Raw genomic sequence first — 13,539 nt, 5'->3', positions numbered from 1 at the left:
CAAAACAGTCCATGAGCTTATGTGGAACAATTGTCTTACTCTCTTCCTTTAATGGATCAAATGACTTAAGGTACAGTAGTTCTTTAAAGTACAGAAGTTTATCTATCAAGAAAATCTAGCACAGTCTGTACAGAAGCCTGGCTTTCTCTCTAAGATGACACGCATTTGTAAATATTTCAACAATTAGACACGTTAGAGATGTGTATTCCAAAAATTATTTAGGATTCAATTGGGATAAATTTCTAAATATCAGGTAAATGCAACCACCCAGACATTCTGGATCTTCACTTCTTTACACTGAATAAATAAGGCAAGGCTCCTGACTTACTTCCCATGAGTTTTCTCCTGAAGCAATTTCTCTTCTTGAAAACACTTGAGAGAAGGGACAGCTCTATCTCATCCAGGTCCAGACGATCAGCATTTGGCATTTCTCATCCTCATTCCATATTTTCTCGAGTACAGTGATAACTCTGGCAGTTGGTTCTTGGCAATATGCAAGGTTCAATTCACCATTCCAGGGTCGGTAAACGGGAGAATCATACATAGAGATAAACTCTTAATAATTACCCTTGTTTCTGTGAAATTTCAGTGAGATCAAGATGTTCAGGGTCAAATTAAAAGCTCTTCAGCATTCACTACAGTCTCTGTGAGAAGTGGCACTCAGTGCTCTGCATGGGGAGCCCTGATTTCTACTCAAGACCGAAACTTTCTGAGTAGTCTGGGCAAGTTACTTTTCCCCCTTAATTTCTTCCTCTGTAAAATGGGAATAATTATATCACAGAGATAATCTATGAAACGGCTAGAAAAGTGGCAGCAAAGACACAAGCACAGCAATCATAAATATCCAATCAGGGCTGTCGATCATTTATGAGTTTTACTGCGAACCACTGACCCTGTTTCACAGAGAATGGTTTACTGTTCACCTCTGTTTATTTAAAACAGTCTCGGAAAGAGATGATAATGGACAATGCCTCTAGGTTTTTGCTGTCCAAGATCCTGGATTAAGCAGCAGTATTCAGAGTACAGACTGGCATTGTGATGAAACTGGCCTCTTTGCTGTTTGGTAAAAAGATGAGACTTACAAGCACTCAGCACAGAGAGGAGGCTTGTCTGGGCTGGCATATGCTGTCTCCTCCTCTCCCCAGCCTGCAAATGTGATTCTTGGTTGCATCGCACATGGTGGGAGGGCACACATGCACATGCATGTCACACACACACACACACACACATTCACTCCATTCACCACGTACCAAATATGGCCTTTCATTCAGTCCCTCATTGCATCTCCTTCCCACTGCCCCAGCCCACCCACCACCCATTCTGCCTCTCTCTGCGCCCACAAGCTGTCTAGTAGCAACCATGTGTGAGCCTTCCCCTCTTCTCTCTCCAATTAAACATAGCCAGCTCCAGTCTTACCCCTGCAGAGTCTTCTTCCAGAAGATTCTAAACTAATCTGTTCTAATGAAATCATGAACAATATTGGCTTCATGTGTTTCCCCTTCTCTTCCTTATTTCAACAAGATTTTCTTGCTGTCAGTGCCTTTAAGTATCATAGCAGAACCACTCAGGAATACTTTTGGCAGGTGGAACTTCCTTTTGTTTTTAAATCACACTGCTTGGGGTGGTGGTCCACAAGGTGCTAGCTCTCAGTCATTGCACTTGGTTGCTAATTAAGGAAACATTCTGATTTAAGGCAATTCCTGAAATAGGGCAAGTCCCACCATTCTTGGCAAAGGAGAACTTGGAATTCAAGGCCAAAATGTTGGAGAGTGACAGTGATGCACTTTGTTTCTGAGCTCCCAGGTGTAGAAGTTTCTAGAAGATGCTCTATTGCTCATCAAGGGTAACGTTCATGTCTTACAAGGGTAAAAGTACCTACTAATCCAGGCACTCACTAAAATGTCAGTTATTAGGTCAGAATGAGTTGTTCTTTTGATATTATGAAAATAATGATGAGGTGAAATAGCTAATTTGAGCTGTTGAGGGTTTTTAGAATTTCTCTATATAGTGACCATTTGTCGTCAATTTTCAGGCTTAGAAAGTAGAATCATTTTCTTCATTCAATTAAATTTCCCTGTATCATCGCCTTCTTTCCTTAATAAATACTTCACTTTCCCTTCTCGTTTTCGCTCACATGCATTTTCCTTGTATCACTCCTTCCCCCTCTTTATGTTCCTTTCTTCCCTTTCTGCAATCATCCTTTTTCCTTTTTAAGAATGCTTGCCCACCTTTTTAGCTGATTCCCTGATTCTTTTATCTTGCAGATGCTGGCTCTTCTAGCGAATTTAAATGCATCTTCCAGACCCACAGAGGGTGGGGCACGCTCTCCTCTGCCTCATTATAACCGGCTGTCACTGAGACAGGAAACGGCACAATCAGTTCTGTGTTGGCATGAGCCTCACCTTCACCAGCCTCTCCGGGCCCATCACTGAATACATCCTTCTAGAATAAAGTTGCCCTGATCAGCACGCTGGCCATAGAGGGCATTCCTAATTCACACCATGGCTACCTCCTTGCCTTTGCGCAACTGTGTCCAGACTCACTTATCCACATACATACATTTACTTTTATAAATGGGATTTGATATAGACTTTAATTTGCAGTTTGCCTTCAAGCAATTTCCTTGCAGTGCTTTCAGATATGCTCCCTCAACTGAATCAGTTTTAATAAAACATAAATTAGTGGAGGGGGGCTTAAATTTGCCAATCCAGATAAAGCGTACAGGATCATTGTAACGTGAGCTTTCTGAATAAGAATTTGCTGGAATAAATACAATGCCTTGGGGAAAAGTTGGCAATATGATCAACTAATTAAGGAGAAAGAAACAGTGACAGCACCTTTGGAAGGAATCTAAGATGCCATATAATTCTACTTTATTCTTGGGAAACCTTGATTACTATGACATAGGAGATCCAGATAAAACATTAATTTCAAGACCTTGAGGAAGGGAGAAATTGACTTGTTTTTCAGTTCCAGAGCATATCAGTGGAGGCATCAGGACTTGATCCCAGTTCTTGGCAATTTACAATACAGAAATTTGGAATTTCTTTTTCCCTGAGAATGTTACCTTAAAGTTACTATGAAATCCTTTATTCTTAAAAAAGTCTCCATGCAATCTCAGAAGAGAAGCATCTTTATGGTAGCTCTTTGGCCACCCAAACTCTAGTATTCACTGAGATTAATTTGTATGAATGCACACAGTAGGAAATAAACCACTTGGAACAATTTGATCTGACACTGTTAGCATATTGATGACATGGACTTTTTTATTTCTGGCAACTCATTCTCGCTGGGCTTGATACTTCTTCAACTTTTGCTGGAAGGAGAATAACAACTTTATTTTGAAGTTGGGCAAAAGTTCACTGGCCTGGAAATTATTAAGCGGTTTGTCTCCTACTTACTCGGTGAGAAATCATGTATATAAAGGTAGTGATAATAGGAAGTTTCCTACAGCAAATGTACAGGATGCTATAATTTAGGTTCATTGGTTCATATTTGTGTATTTTTAAAGGTTTGGGGCAAATTCAGGCACATTATAGCAAGCCTTAGATTGACTTATTAGGCCACCCTAAGAATTTCATGAGTATTAACAATTATAAGTACAAGAGTGAAAAGCAGAATTTAGAGCAAGAAGGGAGCTCATGTTCATGTGGCTTGACCCCTCTTAAGGATGCTGAGGCCAAGAGAGCTTGCGTGAGGTCTTCTGACTGAGACTCACACTCTTCTCTCTGTTGCCTGGTAAGAATATGTTGGCGGGGCTTCCCTGGTGGTGCAGTGGTTGAGAATCTGCCTGCCAATGCAGGAGACACGGGTTCGAGCCCTGGTCTGGGAAGATCCCACATGCCGCGGAGCAACTGGGCCCGTGAGCCACAACTACTGAGCCTGCGCGTCTGGCCTGTGCTCCGCAACAAGAGAGGCCGCGACAGTGAGAGGCCCGCGCACCGCGATGAAGAGTGGCCCCCGCTTGCCGCAACTAGAGAAAGCCCTTGCACAGAAACGAAGACCCAACGCAGCCATAAATAAATAAATAAACAAATAAAATTTAAAAAAAAAAAGAGTAAAACCTTAAAAAAAAAAAAAGAATATGTTGGAGAATAAATAAAATTTTCCTGACATCAGGAGGATACTAGTAATTGCTTTTTCAGAGTTGAACAGAATTTTTTTTCCCCCTCAAGTCTTTCTTTGAAAGAGGACTAACATTTGCTGGTGAATTGGGACAAGATATACCGGATATGGCCGTAGAACAAGGAGTATTTCCTGTGCAGAGTTTACTGGCTTAACCAGAAACTGCGTCCTTGATTTCATACTCAGTTGAGAGTTAAGTTTTCCCACAACTTGTCCTGTAGGGCCAGATATCTATTAAACACTTGATATCCATGAAAATGGGCAAGAGATAGACATACTCTAGGAAAAGAAGAAACACAAACAACTTCGTGTTTGGCTTTTAAATGCACTGAATTTGAAAAATCCACAAGATTAGACTGATTTTCAAGTCCAAAGAAAATCTTTACACCATTCTATTTATAAACATAGCTAGAACCATATGAAATTGCCTTTTTGGTAGGTCAAAAATGGTCAATATTAGCCATGTCTTACAGATTGATCTAATATTATGTAATAAAGGTCTGTAGGTAACTAGACTATGTCTATACATTTCAAATAACTAGGTTTTTTTGCATTCATATTGGTCTCCTTAGAAATTAATTGGACTATTACAGGCTTTACTTGGCTTCAGTGAATTGATTGTGATCCTGAAAATGGGAGAAAATGGATAAGCCATGTCCTGGTCTGTCCTTCACATGTGTCTACACCTGTGTCATTGCATGTCTGTACCCCTACCAAAGCATTCATTTCTTAAGATAATCTTATGGTATTGCAAGGAAGCCTGCTGCCTACTTCAGAAGGAATCATGCCTCTGTTTCCAGGCAGTGTGTCTCCCCTTGTGCCTTGTCTTTCAGCCCCTCTTTCCTCCTCTGCTCGCTCACTGATGTACCCCTAGAAATGCTCCTTTTTTTCTTTGTTCCTACTTGCTCTGACACTTCTGCTGAGCTAAATGATGGCTAATAGCAGGGGAATAGCCTGCCAGCTATTATGGGTGCTTTGTGTGGAGCCCATCTGACCTTTTTATTATATAAAGGTGTTAAGCTAGTTATTAAGGAAGAGAAACTGAAAAGAAACCATATGAAGAAAAAAAGTGGCAAAGCAAACCTACTTATAAACCTGCCAACCTTTAATTACCTCGGAAGCAAGAGCTTCCTCATTATGAATGATGGAAGAAAAGAAAGTTGAAGACTTATCACCTAATGATAACCCTGTGTTGGCATCAATTACAGGTTTTCAGGATTAATGTATCAGGATGTTGATTTCAGGAGCTCAGACCAGACTTTAGTGGTCAGGAAAGCGATTTACTCAGAGTGATACAGAAAAGCTGATTCAAATGTGGACTTGGCTGCAAAGGGCAATACTATTTGGTAATTCAGGTCTTGATCTTAAATCAAACAGGTGATGTAACCTCAGACAGTACAAGAGCTGACATGTATTTGAAAACGTCTAGATTCTACTTAAGTGCTTTAAGCTCCCCCTGCCAAAAGTTAAATTCTAAACTGTGCTTGCTTTTATCTCTTTCCCTTTTCTTTACTTATTCAATATATAGTAAAAATTTTGTTTGAAAAATACCAACCTTGTTTTGGCAAAGGATAAGAAAAACTTGTTTGGACTTTTCAAAATGTATCTTGCCCCTACTCTCTGAGCCTTCACTCAAAGCACTCACTAAACCAAACATTTTTTGAGGTTTGAAAGTGTCTGGTTCACTTTTTTTTTATTATTATTTTTCCTTTGGGCACACCTCTGCATTTCAAGATATATTATTATAAATATTATCATTTCCAGGCCAAACACAGGCAAAAAGTCCTGGTAGAACACAATTTTGCAGACTAAAGATTTTCAGAAAAAATTGGATAATCTGTGCATAAGCATCTAAATTTTGGGGTGCTTAAAATAGAAAGTATCAAAATGTATCACTAACCCAAATCCTCATCTGAACCAGATCTTTTCATGGTTATAGACCTTGAAGGTTGCCCTCCATTAGTCTGTCAAAGACCCCCCATATTCTATTCAACATTGATTTCTTGGTTTTATAAAATACAAGGGTCAATTTCTCTAAGGAAGCTGCTGTTTATTTGGTAAGCCTTACTAATCCTTTTCCATTATAACAAAAAGACAATACAGTTTATCAAAGAAGTAAAAACAGACTGTTGCCAGATATTTTCACATGGTAACTGGCACTAGAGTCTTGTACATTTTGTTTTCATGAGATATCTAGGTTACATGAATAATACACTGAGGGGTTTTGGTGATTTCTCAAACATTATTTTTGGTAGTTACAGAAACCAAACCCAAGAAGACTGTATATGTTTGTGAACATTTAATTAAATTTCTATGGGCATAGAGAAGGAAACATCATTGAATCAATACTTGAAAACACCTTGTTAGGATACAGCTAACCCGTGGTCTGTTCGTTTTGAATCAGGTCCTTGTTAAGCTTTTTAACCTTTTTGATACTGTCATTCAAAAATATTTTGTATTCTTTTCTCTTTCTATTTATCTGATTTGACTCCAATCCATTTTGTGGTGTTAGCTGGGTTTTTGGTTTGAGTCAAATTTTCCATACAACCCCAAACTCCTTTGCTCTCTCTCTGAGAATGTTCCTTAAATCAAGAATAAGAGAGTTGAGGAAGAGCTTGTATTAACCTGCCTGGGAAGCAAGTTTGGGTCTTTTTCTTCTCCGTTCCCCCCGGCCCCACCCCCACTCTTTTAATAAAACTAATAACCAGAGGTCTTAGTTGAAATAATGGAGATGTTAAAAGTGGATATGAAAAGTCATAGTAGCTACTAATCATGCTAAACTTTCTAATGGCTCGCTTGCTTGATGCTTTCTAATTGATGGAGCAGACGTGCTGGGTGTTTGGAGATGAACTGATACACGCCTGGATTTATGTGGCCCCGAGGCTAAGTCTGTACTTGTTAGCCAGCAGGAGAGCAGAGGGGTCTCCTTCAGCTGAGGCTGGGGCTGAACTACTGCTGTGAAGTTCATGAAGGGAGAAAAATCAGTTTCCAAAGGGCCGTTCAATCTGTAGTACACCGCAACTTTCTGTCCTCTGGTACCCCAAATGCAGAACCAATGTAATTATCTGGGTAAATCAAACCACAGAGTGTTTCATCCTCCAAGGTCACCGTGAAAGGTTATTGATGGTGAGCCCATGCACTTCCTTTTCTTGCCATAAGCTTTCTGTTGCCCCAAACCTCATCTTTGTAAGTTCCCCCCCTTTTCCTAAAAAAATGTACAGGGGCTTCCCTGGTGGCGCAGTGGTTGAGAGTCTGCCTGCCGATGCAGGGGACACGGGTTCGAGCCCTGGTCCGGGAAGATCCCACATGCCGCGGAGCAACTGAGCCCGTGCGCCACAGCTGCTGAGCCTGCGCATCTGGAGCCTGTGCTCCGCAAAGAGAGGCCGCGACAGTGAGAGGCCCGCGCACCGCGATGAAGAGTGGCCCCCGCTCGCCACAACTGGAGAAAGCCCTAGCACAGAAATGAAGACCCAACACAGCCAAAAATAAATAAATAAATAAATTTAAAATAAAATAAAATAAAATAAATCTCTTTAAAAAAAAAAAAAAAGTACAATCTGCTTGCGGTTCCTTTCCCACAGCCTCTTAGGGGCATGTGAATTTGGTGGACTTACTGCTTCACCCTTCTCCACAAATGTGTAGTCTTCTTTAAAACAACATTAAACTAACTGACCCCTATATTTTAATTTATTAATGTAGAAGAGGAGTAACTAGTAGAAGAGAACAAAAAGAGGGAAAAAAGCGAAAGGGGAACTGACATTTCGTGAGTGATTGCCATGAGTCAGGTATTTTATGAACCTCATCTCATAAACTTCTATAATACAGTTAAGACATTGTACATTTAAATCATTAGGATAATTATCTCTATTTTCTATCTCAGTTTAATAAGTAGATACAGCTGTATGCTTTTGATCCTCCTCTGCATGGCATTCTATGGATTAGACTCCTTGAGACAAACAAACATTAAATTGTAGCTATCATAAGTAAAACCAGTTTTTAAACTACTCTGCACACACAAACTTAGCAAACTTAATAGTTTATGGAGGCAGCATATCATGGTGCGTAGCAGGGAGAAAGGCCTGAATTCTATTCAGAACTTTGGTACTGACTAGCTGTGTGAGTTGTTCAAGCCCTCTACCCTTCTGTTCCTCATAGTACCGATCTCATGGGGTTGTTGCGAAAATTAAATGGCACCCAATACGTGGTAGGCATTTTTAATCACTAATCATCTAACTCAATGACATAAGCAGATAATGGTTCTTAGGATATAAAGCTAACAGTGGATATAAGCAAGGTTACAAAATCAAAGAAATGGGTTTTGGGAAGGACTACCTACAGAAGGGACAAATACGTCATGGAATTTCCTTTAGCAGTCTCAGATTTCTTCTTTCCTTTCTACTCCCACAGTTAGCTGAAGGTTTACCACCTTATATCTGAATCAGATTATGTCTAGCTATACCGATAATTTCTCAGTTTTATTCACTTTTCTTATCATCCTAAAAGGTACCCTTTGTTGTGTCATTCTCCCTACTAAAATTCCACATATCATTTCCCTTCTGCCTTTCTGTTGAAGCCCACATTTCTCAGTATAGTGGTAAAAATTGACTGTATTTTCCAATTATTCTGACTCTATTCTCCAATTATTCTGGTTCCCGTGATCTCTAGCACAAAACTCCTGTTTCACTTGGCTTGTAGCTTTAATATGCCAACTTCATCCTTCTCTCAGCCCCACAGCATACATCTACAACATTACATCATTTCCTTGCTTGAAATTCTTTTCCCTTTCCTCTTTGTCTTTCCGAATTCTATACCTCTTCCAAGGCCCATATCTTTTGTGTTATTCCCTAACTGCTGAGATAATGGAGTGAGTGTGGACAGGATCTGTGAAAATCTTGGGAAAGTCACTTCCTTGATTAAGTTATATTATATTCAAAAGTAATGGGATAGTCATTCCTGTGATAGTGTTACACGGATTAAGACTCCTTAATAGACTGGCTTGAGAGATTTGAAGCAAGAGAAATGCCTACCTGCTGGCCTTGAAGAAGCAAACTGCCATGTTGTAGAGAGGGCTGCGTGATAAGAAACTGAGGGTGGGCTCTAGGATCTGAGAGCAGTGCCCAGCTGACAGCCAGCAAGAAAGAGGGGACCTCAGTCCTGCAGCTACAAGGAATTGAATTCTGCCAACAACCAGTAAGCTCAGAAGAAGACCCATTTCCAGGCTTTTTATTCTGGCCTATTGATTTATCAGAAGAGATCAGGATCCCAGCAGACACCTTGATTTCAGCCTTATGAGACTCTGAGCAGAAGACCCAGCTAAAACGTGCCAGGCTCCTGCTCCACATAAGCTGTGAGTTAGTAAATTATAATGGTTTAGGCCACCCAGTCGGTGGCAATTTAGTACACAGCAGTAGAAAACTAATACAGTGGGTGACTGAAGGTTCCCTAGACCATGTTTGTGAGTTTTTGGCCACGCCGCACGGCATGTGCGATCTTAGTTCCCCGACCAGGGATGGAACCCACGCCCCCTGCATTAGAAGTGCAGAGTCTTAACCACTGGACCGCCAAGAAAGTCCCATGTCTGTGAGTTTTGATGTTTAATTCTTGGAAGCACAAATGACTAGCTCATTGACTCTTTTGTATATTTTCCCATGTGTAATAAGGGCATTGTTTTGGTCTAGGAAACCATTTGGAGCAGCAGAGCAGCTAAGAGTGTTACGAAATAAAGGACTTATTATAGGAATCATACTTCCTGTGAGAGGAGCTGGGGAAATTAAGGTCCAGAAGGGAGACTTGGAGAATTAGAGAATTAAGTCACTAACTAGTCCTGAAGCACTGAGCAGGGCAGACTTCTTTCTTGGTGATAAAAGGGGCCAAAGAGAGCAACTTGTTCACCTTGGAACTCTAAAAATTTTGCTGAGGTGGAAGGCTCAGATTTTTTTTTTAAAGTAACTTTATTGAAGTACAATTAAATACAATAAATTATACCCATTTTGGTGTACAGTTTAGTAAGTTTTGATGAATGTATATACTTGAGTAACCAACATCACAGTCAAGATATAGAACATTTCCATTACCCTAAAAAGTTCCCTTGTGTCCCTTTGCGGTTGATAATTCCCCACCCCTTGGCCTAGGCAACTGTAATCTTCTTTTGGTCAGTATAAATTAGTTTTCCCTGTTTTAGAATTTCACATATATGCAATCAAACCCTATGCCCTCTTTTATAACTGGCTTCTTTCATTCATCCATAAGGATTTTGTATTCTTCCATGTTGTTGCTTGTAACAAGTTTGTTACATAATATTCCATCATGCGGATGTACCACAATTAGTTTATTCGTTCAGCATTTGATGAACATTTGGGTTTCAGGGTTTTTTTGATATTATGAATAGAGTTTCTATGAACATTCATGCACACTTTTTTTTTTTTTTGTAAGTAAACACTTAGTTGGAATGGCTGGGTACTATGAAAAGTGTATGTTTAATTTAGAAGAAACTGCTAAACATCTTTTCAAAGTGATTATACAAGTTTACACTTTCATCAGCAAAATATGAGAGTTCCAGTTGCTCCATTTCATAGCCAAAATTTGGTATTGTCAGTCTTTTTAATATTAGTCTCAATAGATATAAAATAGTATCTCATGGTTTTCATCTTTATTTCCATAGTAACTAATGATATTGAGTATCTTTTAATGTACTTACTGGCCATTTTTGTAACTTCTTATGTAATGCATTTTTTTCCCAAATCTTTTCCCTATTTAAAAAATTAGATTGTTTGTCTTATTTTGAGTTGTGAGAATTTTTTTGTGTATTTTAGACCTAAGTCCTTTGCACTGCAAGCATTTTCTCCTGGTATGTGGCTTTGCTTTTCAAGTTCTTAATGGTGTCTTTCAAAGACATGTTTTTAAATTTGATGAAGTGTAATTTTTCAGTAATTTTTATATGATTAGTGCTTTGTGGGGTGTCTCTAAGAAATCTTTGTCTATTCCAAGGTTGCAAAGATTTTTTATGATTTCTTTTAGAACTTAGTTTTAGCCTCTATAATTGGTCTATGGTGAAAGCAAGAGATGAAGAGACAATCCTTTCTCTGTTGAATTACTTTGGTAAGTTTGTCAAACATCAATTGACTATATATTTATATTTGGATCCATTTCCAGGCCTTTTATTTTGTCCTATTGATTTATCTATATGTCTAACCATATGCCAATATCGCACTATCTTGATTACTTTAGCTTTACAATAAATCTTGAAATCAGGTACAGTGAGTCTTCCAAATTTGTTCTTTTCCAAAACTGTTTTGGCTAATATAGGTTCTTTTGAATTTTCTATAAATTTTAGAACCAGATTGCTAATACCTAAAAAACAGCCTTCCATTTGGGGTTTTGACTGAGATTACATTGTATCTGAAATTTTTATTTGCACAGAATGACAGCTTAGCAATATTGAGTCTTTGAATTCGTGGTCATGATATATCTCTCCATTTCTTTAGGTCTCCTTTAATTTCTCTCAACATTTTTTTGTGGTTTTCAGGGTACAATGAATCTACACATTTTGTTAAATGTACCCTAAGTATTTAATGTCTTGAGTGTTAAGTAAGTAATATTATTTTAATTCTGTATTTAACTTTTTACTACTAGTATATAGAAATATAATCGGTTTTGGTATATTGACCTTGTATACGGAAACTTTGTTAAAATCACTTGTAACATTAAAAAAATTTTCTTATGATTTCTACATAAACAGTCATTCAAATGAAGACTTTTATTTTGCTTCCTTTCCACATTTATTACTTTTACTCATTTTTCTTGCCTTATTGCATGGCTAGGACCTCCAATACAGTGCTGAATATAAATGGTGAGAATGTACATCCTCATCTCATTTCTGATGGGGGAAAGCATTTATTCTCATCTCATTCTCATTGTTATGATCTTAGCAGTAGGTTTTTTTGTAGATGCCCTTTGTCGTATGGAAGATGTTGGCTTCTACTCCTAACTTGCTCAGAGTTATTATCATAAACGGATGTTGAAATTTTTCAAACGCTCTTTTGTATCTACTTGATTATTAATATAGTGATTTTTAAAAGTTAAACTAACCTTGTATTCTTGAGATATATCCCAGTTGGTCATGATGTATTATCCTTTCTTAATGCAGCTGGATTATATTTATTTATAGTTAATTAAGAAACTCTTTGTCTATGTTCATGAGCAATATTGGACTTGAACTTCTTTTCTTATAAAGACTTTGGTTTTGGTATCAGAGAATTCTGGCTTCACACAATATAAAGAATTTTCTAAAAGAGTTTGTGTAGGATTGTTATTATTTCTGCCTTAAATATTTGATAGAATTCACCACTGAAACAAACTGGGCTTGGAATTTTCTTTGTTGAAAGACTTTTAGTTTCATACTCAGTTTCTGCAATATTCTTCCTGTTATTGATTTCTAATTTATTTCATTGTGGTCAAAGATCACATATGATTTTAATAATTTTAATTATATTGAGACTATTAATGACCCAGAATATGGTCTATCTTAGTGATTATTCCATGTCCATTTGTTATGGGTATGCACTCTGCCACTGTTGGATGTAGTGTTATCTACGTGTTAAGTCAAATTGGTTGACAGTGTTCAAGTTTTCTCTGTCTTTACCGATTTTCTGTCTGCCTGTTCTATCAATTGCTGAGAGAGGAGTATTGAAGTCTCCAGCTAAAATTGTTGCTTTGTCTATTTCCGTTGTCAGTTTTTGCGTCATATATTTTAAGGTTCTGAAATCAGTTACACACATATTGGGATTATTGAGTTTTCTTTATGAATTGACTAATTTATTATCATGAAATGTCCTTCTTTATCTCTGGTAATATTTCTCATCTAATTTATCAGGTAAAATCACTACAGCTTTCTTATGATTAGTGTTTTCATGGCATATTACTTAACATTCTTTTACTTTAAATCTACCTGTCTATATTTCAAGTGAGTTTGTTATAGACAGCTTATAGCTGGATCTTACTTTTTAGTTTAAAAACTACTGCCTTTCAGTTGGTACTTTTAGTACATTTACATTAAACATAATTAACAATATGGTTATAGTTAAGTTTAAATCTATCATCTTACTATCTCTTTTTTGTTAGCTTTTTTTTTTCATCTTTTCCTGCCTTCGTTTGGCTTAATTGAATTATTTCAGAATTCTTTTTTATCTCTTTTATTGGCATATCAGCTATTCCTGTTTGCTTTATTTTTTAGTGTGTGTTCAAAGATTTAAAATATGCATCTTTAATTTACCACAATCTACCTTTAAAGAGTATTATACCACTTCATGTATAATTTAGGAACCTTAAGAGCGTATACTTCCACTTTCCCCATTTTTAAAAATGTTATTGTTATCACACAGTTTACGTCTATGGTATGTTATCATCCCCCAATAC

The sequence above is a fragment of the Balaenoptera acutorostrata genome, chromosome 11, assembly GCF_949987535.1.
Source record: "Balaenoptera acutorostrata chromosome 11, mBalAcu1.1, whole genome shotgun sequence".
NCBI classification, from domain to species: Eukaryota; Metazoa; Chordata; class Mammalia; order Artiodactyla; family Balaenopteridae; genus Balaenoptera; species Balaenoptera acutorostrata.
Note: the sequence above shows the minus strand (reverse complement) of the source record.